Source organism: Mandrillus leucophaeus, unplaced genomic scaffold (genome assembly GCF_000951045.1).
Source record: "Mandrillus leucophaeus isolate KB7577 unplaced genomic scaffold, Mleu.le_1.0 Scaffold446, whole genome shotgun sequence".
Lineage (NCBI taxonomy): Eukaryota > Metazoa > Chordata > Mammalia > Primates > Cercopithecidae > Mandrillus > Mandrillus leucophaeus.
The window spans coordinates 773960-781282 of NW_012104765.1; positions in this window are offsets into that span (position 1 = coordinate 773960).

The following is a 7323-nucleotide window of genomic DNA, read 5'->3' on the forward strand; positions in this document are numbered from 1 at the left end:
TTTCACCATGTTGGCCAGGCTGGTCTTGAACTCCTGACCTCCAGTGATCCTCCTACCTCAGCTTCCCAAAGTGCTGAGATTATAGGCATGAGCCACTATGCTCAGCCACTCCTTCCTTCCTTCCTTTCTTCCTTCCTTCCTTCCTTCCTTCCTTCTTTCCTTCCTTCTCTTTCCTTCCCTTCCTTCCATCCCTCGTTTCTTTTTTTCCTTCCTTCCCTCTCCTTCCTTCTTCCCTCCCTCCCTCCTGTCTTCCTTCCTTCCTTCCCTTCTCCCTCTCCCTCCTTCCTTCCTTTTTTCCTCCCTTTTAACTTTTTGTTATGAAAAATTTCAAGCATACAAAAGTATATGAACCCCACAGAGAGCCATCAGCGACTGCAGTGATTGTCTGGGGACCCAAGTCATTTCCGCATCCGCCTGGGAGCCCTCTAAAGATACAGATGCCTGCCCTGCCCTATATGGGCGATCAGAGCCTTAAAGTTTACAGAGCTCCCTGGCTGTTTGGAAACCACTGTCACAGCCTGGCCCCTGCCTCCCAGACCCCTGGTGACCACGCATGGGCTTCCAGCAGCCATTCCCACACACATGAGCGTCTGCCCTTGTCTGCCCCAAGCCCTGGGCTCACACTCCTGTTCTCTTGCTTGGGCGCCACAGGAATTGGGGAACAGTTGACTCCTGTTCCCTGCGCAGTCTCTTCCTGTGACTCTGAAAGCCAGAGTGAAGAAACACCCATCAGCCTTGCCCTTAGCAAGCAACCACAGCCACATTTTGCTGGCACGAGGCTCATGGTGTGGCCTCTTCCTGTGATGGAGGGCAGGCCCTGGGTTGGCAGTGTCTCTGCATTTCAGACTGAAAGACATTGTCAAGCTATTAACGCTTGGTTCTGAGTGTCCAGAAAGATCCCTGTTATGAGCTGAATTGTCCCCCATCCCCATCCATATATATATGTTTTTTCTTTTCTTTCTTTCTTTTGAGACGGAGTCTCGCTCTGTCGCCCAGGCTGGAGTGCAGTGGTGCAATCTCAGCTCACTGCAACCTCCCACAGTGATTACAGGCACCCACCATCATGCCCGGCTAATTTTTTACATTTTTAGTAGAGATGGGGTTTCGCCATGTTGGCCAGGTTGTTCTCTCATTAGTCCGGCTCCTCTTCACCCAGGCAGCTAGGAACTGCAGGGCAGTGGCCACGCCAGGAGCTGCTGCAGTGGAAGAGCTGCCAGGACCAGGCTCTTTCTTTTTTTTTTTTGAGACGGAGTCTCGCTCTGTCGCCCAGGCTGGAGTGCAGTGGCACAATCTTGGCTCACTGCCAGCTCCGCCTCCTGGGTTCACGCCATTCTCCTGCCTCAGCCCTCCGAGTAGCCGGGACTACAGGCGCCTGCCACCACGCCTGGCTAATTTTTTTGTATTTTTAGTAGAGACGGGGTTTCACCGTGTTAGCCAGGATGGTCTCGATCTCCTGACCTCGTGATCCGCCTCGGCCTCCCAAAGTGCTGGGATTACAGGCGTGAGCCGCCACCCCCGGCCAGGACCAGGCTCTTTCTAAGGTGTGTGCAGGTCAGAGGGCCGGGTGCACAGCAAGCGGGGGCAGCAGCCTTCAGTGTTGGGGTAGGGAGGGGCAAGGCTCAAGGTGATCAGGGAGAGGTTAAACACATCCCACTGAGATCAGAGGGCTCCTGAAGGAAAATACACCCACCAGATGGGGTCCCTTGAATAGGAGGCTCCTGACTCCAGCAATGGTGCTGGCCAGGCTTGCCCTGTTCTTTATCTGTGTGGCCCAATGGTCACGTGAACATGCCAAGGGGTTGCAGGGCCTCCTTGGAGATGCTGGAGGTTCACCGTTGCTCACTGTGATGGTTAATATTGAATGTTAACTTGATCGAAGGATGGAAAGTATTGTTCCTGGGTGTGTCTGTGAGGGTGTTGCCAAAGGAGATTAACATCTCAGTTAGTGGGGTGGGAGAGGCAGACCCACCCTCAATCTGGGCGGCACCATCTAATCAGCTATCAGCTCGGCCAGAATAAAAGCAAGTAGAAGAACAAGGAGAAGGCCAGGCAAGGTGGTTCACACCTATAATCCCAGCAGTTTGATGCAGGTGGATCACCTGAGGTCAGGAGTTCCAGATCACCCTGGCCAACATGGTGAAACCCTGTCTCTACCAAAAATGCAAAAATTGCCGGACATAGTGGTGTGACTGCACTCCAGACTGGGCGACAGCACGAGACGCCATCTCAAAAAAAAAAAAAAAGAAGAAGAAGAACGTGGAGAGATTGACCAGCTTAGCCTCCCAGCCTACATCTTTCTTCCTTGCCAGATGCTTCCTGCTCTCAAACATCGAACTCCAAGTTCTTCAGCTTTGGGACGCAGACTGCCTTCCTTGCTCCTCAGCTTGCAGACAGCCTATTGGGACCTCGTGACTGCGTGAGTTAAAACTCCTTGGCCAGGCACGGTGGCTCACGCCTGTAATCCCAGCACTTTGGGAGGCTGAGGCGGGTGAATCATGAGGTCAGGAGATCAAGACCATCCTGGCTAACATGGTGAAACCCCGTGTCTTCTAAAAATACAAAAAAAAATTGGCTGGGCGTGGTGGCGGGCACCTATAGTCCCAGCTACTCAGGAGGCTGAGGCAGGAGAATGGCGTGAACCCGGGAGGCGGAGCTTGCAGTGAGCGGAGATCACGTCACTGCACTCCAGCCTGGGCGGCAGAGTGAGACTCTGCCTAAAAAACAAAAAACAAACAAAAAAAAACTCCTTAATAAACTCCCCTTGGCCGGGCGTGGTGGCTCACGCCTATAATCCCAACACTTTAGGAGGATGAGACAGGTGGATCATCTGAGGACAGGAGTTCAAGACCAGCCTGTTCAACATGGAGAAACCCTGTCTCTACTAAAAATACAAAAATTAGCCGGGCATGGTGGCGTGTACCTGTAGGCCCAGTTACTCAGGGGGCTGAGACAGGAGAATCACTTGAACCCAGGAGGCGGAGGTCACAGTGAGCTCAGATTATACCACCACACTCCAGCCTAGGCGACAGAGCGAGACTCCATCTCAAAAAAAAACAAACCAAAAAACCAAAACCAAAAAACTCCCCTTTATATTTACATCTATGCTATTAGTTCGGGCGCTCTAGAGAGCCCTGACTAAGACACTCACCGTGGTCCCCAGGCAGGAAGGAGCAGCATGAGTTCCCTCCCTTCATGATTCGGGCAGTGATCAGTGGCAGAGCCTGTACCACACTCACCTTTCAAACAGGGAAATGAGGAAGGTGGCCAGCCCAAGCTGAAAGTCCCTCCCCTGTTCCAGTTTTAAAACTACATTTGTGGCTTGTGACTTACGTTGGAGTTGACCTCAGAAAAATCATTTCAGATTCCTCCAAATGAGAGACACCAAACTGTCACCTCTATTGTGCTTGTCAGAGGAGAATCTTGTGCCAGTTCCTGGGGTGAGAGGAGGAGGAGGAGGAGAAAGTAACCCAAAAACTAGCTTTCTCCGGGGGCTGCTCGCCACTGTGATGGGGCCTCTCTGGGTCTGGACCCTAGCTCTGCAGCCAGACAAGTAGGGTGAAGCGAGGTTGTGATGATGTGTGAGGACATGGGACACGGCCCCCTTGGACACTGGACATGGAGCGGCAGACAACTGCCAGCTGGCTTGGCACAGCTACTAGAGAAACAACTCAGGGTCCAAAGAAGATGCATCTGGGTTTCTTACCAATTCCCCCAAAGATGAGGCAGGAGAGGGGGTCCTGAAAGACCGGAAACTGAAAATGTGGCTAATGGGACATCCCACACCATCTGGGGCAGGGATCATTAGAGACAGCTCAGAGCCTGGGGTTTCTCTAGGCTTATTCTTCTCAGTCAGACCTCCCCAGAGTCCCCCAAGGAGGAGCGGAGCCCCAGGAGCTCTGAGAGTCCCAGGGTCAGGAACCCCAAACTCCCTTTAGTGGAGACCATGCTGGGCTACTTCAGATCCCAGCTGCGATGGGAGTCACAGTTCCCACCTCCTGATAAATGCCTGGACCCATCCATGACCCTGGACAGTGTAAAATTAGCTTCACATTTAAATCTAAGCAATTTGAAGCTATATCATTGCACGTCTTTCACAGTTTTTCCCTAGGTGTAGGAAGTATGAAAGTTCTTTGAATGTTGTTTCCCAGTGCAAAGAAAGCCAAGCAATTTCCTGATGAAAATAGTCTATAAGCGAGGGTGAGAGGTGGGGGAAAAAACATAAAAATAAATGCTTGTAAAACAGCCAGCTGCTCACCTGGAGATTTAGGCAAAGCACTTCAGTCTCAATAAAGCAGGAAAGATCTAGTCAAAATTGATCTGCTGACAAAGCAGGTTGCTACAAGACCTCTCGTGTGCCCCATCTCCTCCCACTCCTCCAGATAACCCAAGGATTAAATGACCGAGCTCTGGGGAGGCAGAATCCATTCCAGACTCTTGCCTTGCCGTAGTCCAAAGCCCCAGGCTGATTGCAAAAGCCAAACTTAAAGCTATTTCCATCAGAGAAAAGCTGAGAGGCTTCACTGACAGAACTCTCAGCCAGGTTCTGTTTATGGTCTGGGGTCCTCTCAGGAGGAGGTCAGGGGTCTTTTGAACGATCACAAGTGACTTGGAAGGAAAGCAGCCGCTCTTAGCTCTCGGCCGAACAAACTCCACAAATATGTTTGCTTGCACTGCTGAGAACTGCGTGTAGTAACTTTTTTTCTGATTAAAAAAGAATCTATGCTTATTCCAGCATTGCTTATAATAGCCAAAACCTGGAAACAACCCAAATGTCCAAAAACAATAGAATGGATAAATACACAATTATTTATACAATGGAATTATTTATACAGTGGAATACTATACAGTAGTGAAAATGAATGAATCGCATGTAGCAAATAGTAAGAGGTTGGATGAATCTCACAAAAGCAATGTTGAACAAAATACAGAAAACACAAAAGGGAACAGAGAGTATGATTCCGCTTACATAAAGCTCAATGACAGGCAAACTGCACTGTTTTGTTCAGGGATGCATACATGGATGGGTAAGAGCAAGAGCCTCCAGTAGTGGCTCCTACCTGTAGTCCCAGCTGCTTAGGAGGCTGAGGCCAGAGGATCCTTTGAGCCCAGGAGTTAAAGACCAGCCTGGGCAAAAAAAAAAAAAAAAAAAAAAAAGTAAGGAAATGACTGAGGGGGAAGGGGTTTGGGGGAGGTTTGTGGTATGCTGGTAATGTTATACTTCTTGCTCTGGATGGCTGTTTATAATTATCTAATAAATTGTACATTTGTATTTTAGGCACTTTTCAATATGAGTATTTCATAAAACAATTTTATTTATTTTTATTTTTATTTATTTATTTTTTTGAGACAGAGTTTCACTCTTGTTGCCCAGGCTGGAGTGTAATGGTGCAACCTCGGCTCACTGCAACCTCTGCCTCGCAGGTTCAAGCGATTATCCTGCCTCAGGTTCCAAAGAGCTGGGATTACGCCCTGAAACCATGCTCAACTAATTTTGTAATTTTAGTTGAGATGGGGTTTCGCCATGTTGGTCAGGCTGGTCTCGGAACTCCTGACCTCAGGTGATCTGCCTGCCTCCGCCTCCCAAAGTGCTGGGATTATAGGCGTAAGCCACCATGCCTGGCCTTTATTTTATTTTTGTATGAGATGGAGTCTCACTAAGTCATCTAGGCTGGTCTTAAACTCCTGGCCTCTCAAGTGATTCTCCCATCTTAGCCTTCCAAAGAGCTGGAATTACAGGCCACTGCACCCGGCCAAAACAATTTTTTTAAAGTTAGATATACAAAGATAATATTTGCTTTCTATGAACCAAACGCGAGATCAAACCTAATGTACACCAAAAACTATAAGATATCACTGAAGGAAGTTAAAGAAAAGCTAAATAAATGGAAAGACATCCTTGGTCCATGGATAAGGAGATCTCATATTATTAATATAGCATTATTCTCCACTTTTATCTACAGATTCAAAGCAATCTCTATCAATCTTTTCCATTTCTTTTGCAGAAATGGAAAAACTGATTCTCAAATTAATAGGGAATTGCAAGGGGCATCGGATAGCCAAAACAATATTGGAAAAGAAAAACAATGTTGAAGGGTGGGGCATGGTGGCTCAAGCCTGTAATCCCAGCACTTTGGGAGGTTGAGGCGGGCAGATCACTTGAGGTCAGGAGTTTGAGAACAGCCTGAGCAACATAGTGAAACCCTGCCTCCACTAAAAATACAAAAATTAGCCAGGTGTGGTAGTGGGCGCCTGTAGTCCCAGCTACTCGGGAGGTTGAGGCAGGAGAATCATTTGAACCTGGGAGGCGGAGGTTGCAGTGAGCTGAGATCAAACCACTGCACTCCAGTCTGGGCAACAGAGTGAGACTCCATGTCAAAAAAAAGAAAAAAATAATCTTGAAGGACTCACTTCCCAATTTCAAAACTTACTACAAAGCTACAGTAACCATAACAGTGAGGTGCTGGAAAGAAACAAAACAGAGATGCAAACCTTCATGAGTTTGGCATAGGCGATGGTTTCTTAGACGTGACAACAAAAGCACAAGCAACCAAAGAAAAAAATGGATAAATTGGACATCCTCAAAAACCACTTTTTTCCTTTGAAATACACTATCAAGAAAGTGAAAAGACAACCCACAAAATGGGAGAAAATATTTGCAAATCACATAGCTGGTAAGAGGGTAATAACTAGAATACATAAAGAACTCTTGCAGCTCAACAACGAAAAGACAAACCAATTTAAAAATAAGAAAGAAAATTGGCCAGGTGTGGTGGCTCATGCCTGTAATCCCAGCACTTTGAGAGGGTGAGGCGGGTGGATCACTTGAAGTCAGGGGTTTGTGACCAGCCTGATCAACATGGTGAAACCCCGTCTCTACTAAAAATACAAAAATTAGCTGCGTGTGGTGGCTGGCGCCTGTAATCCCAGTTACTCGGGAGGCTGGGGCAGGAGAACTGCTTGAACCTGGGAGGTGGAGGTTGCAGTGAGCTGAGATCACGCCACTGCACTCCAGCCAGGGTGACGGTGTGAGACTCAGTCTGAAAAAAAAAAAAAAAAGAAAAGAAAAGAAAGAAAGAGAGAGAGAGAAAGAAAAGAGAAAGTTAGTTGGATAGACATTTCTCCAAAGAGAATATGCAAATGTCCAATACACACATGGAAAGATGTTTGAGGTCATTATTCATCAGAGAAATGCAAATCTAAACCACAATGAGGAACAACTTCACACCCACTATGATGGCTATTATCACAAAGATAATAAAAAACGTTGGAAGGCTGAGTGAGGTGGCCTCACACCTGTAATCCCAGCACTTTGGGAGGTCAAGG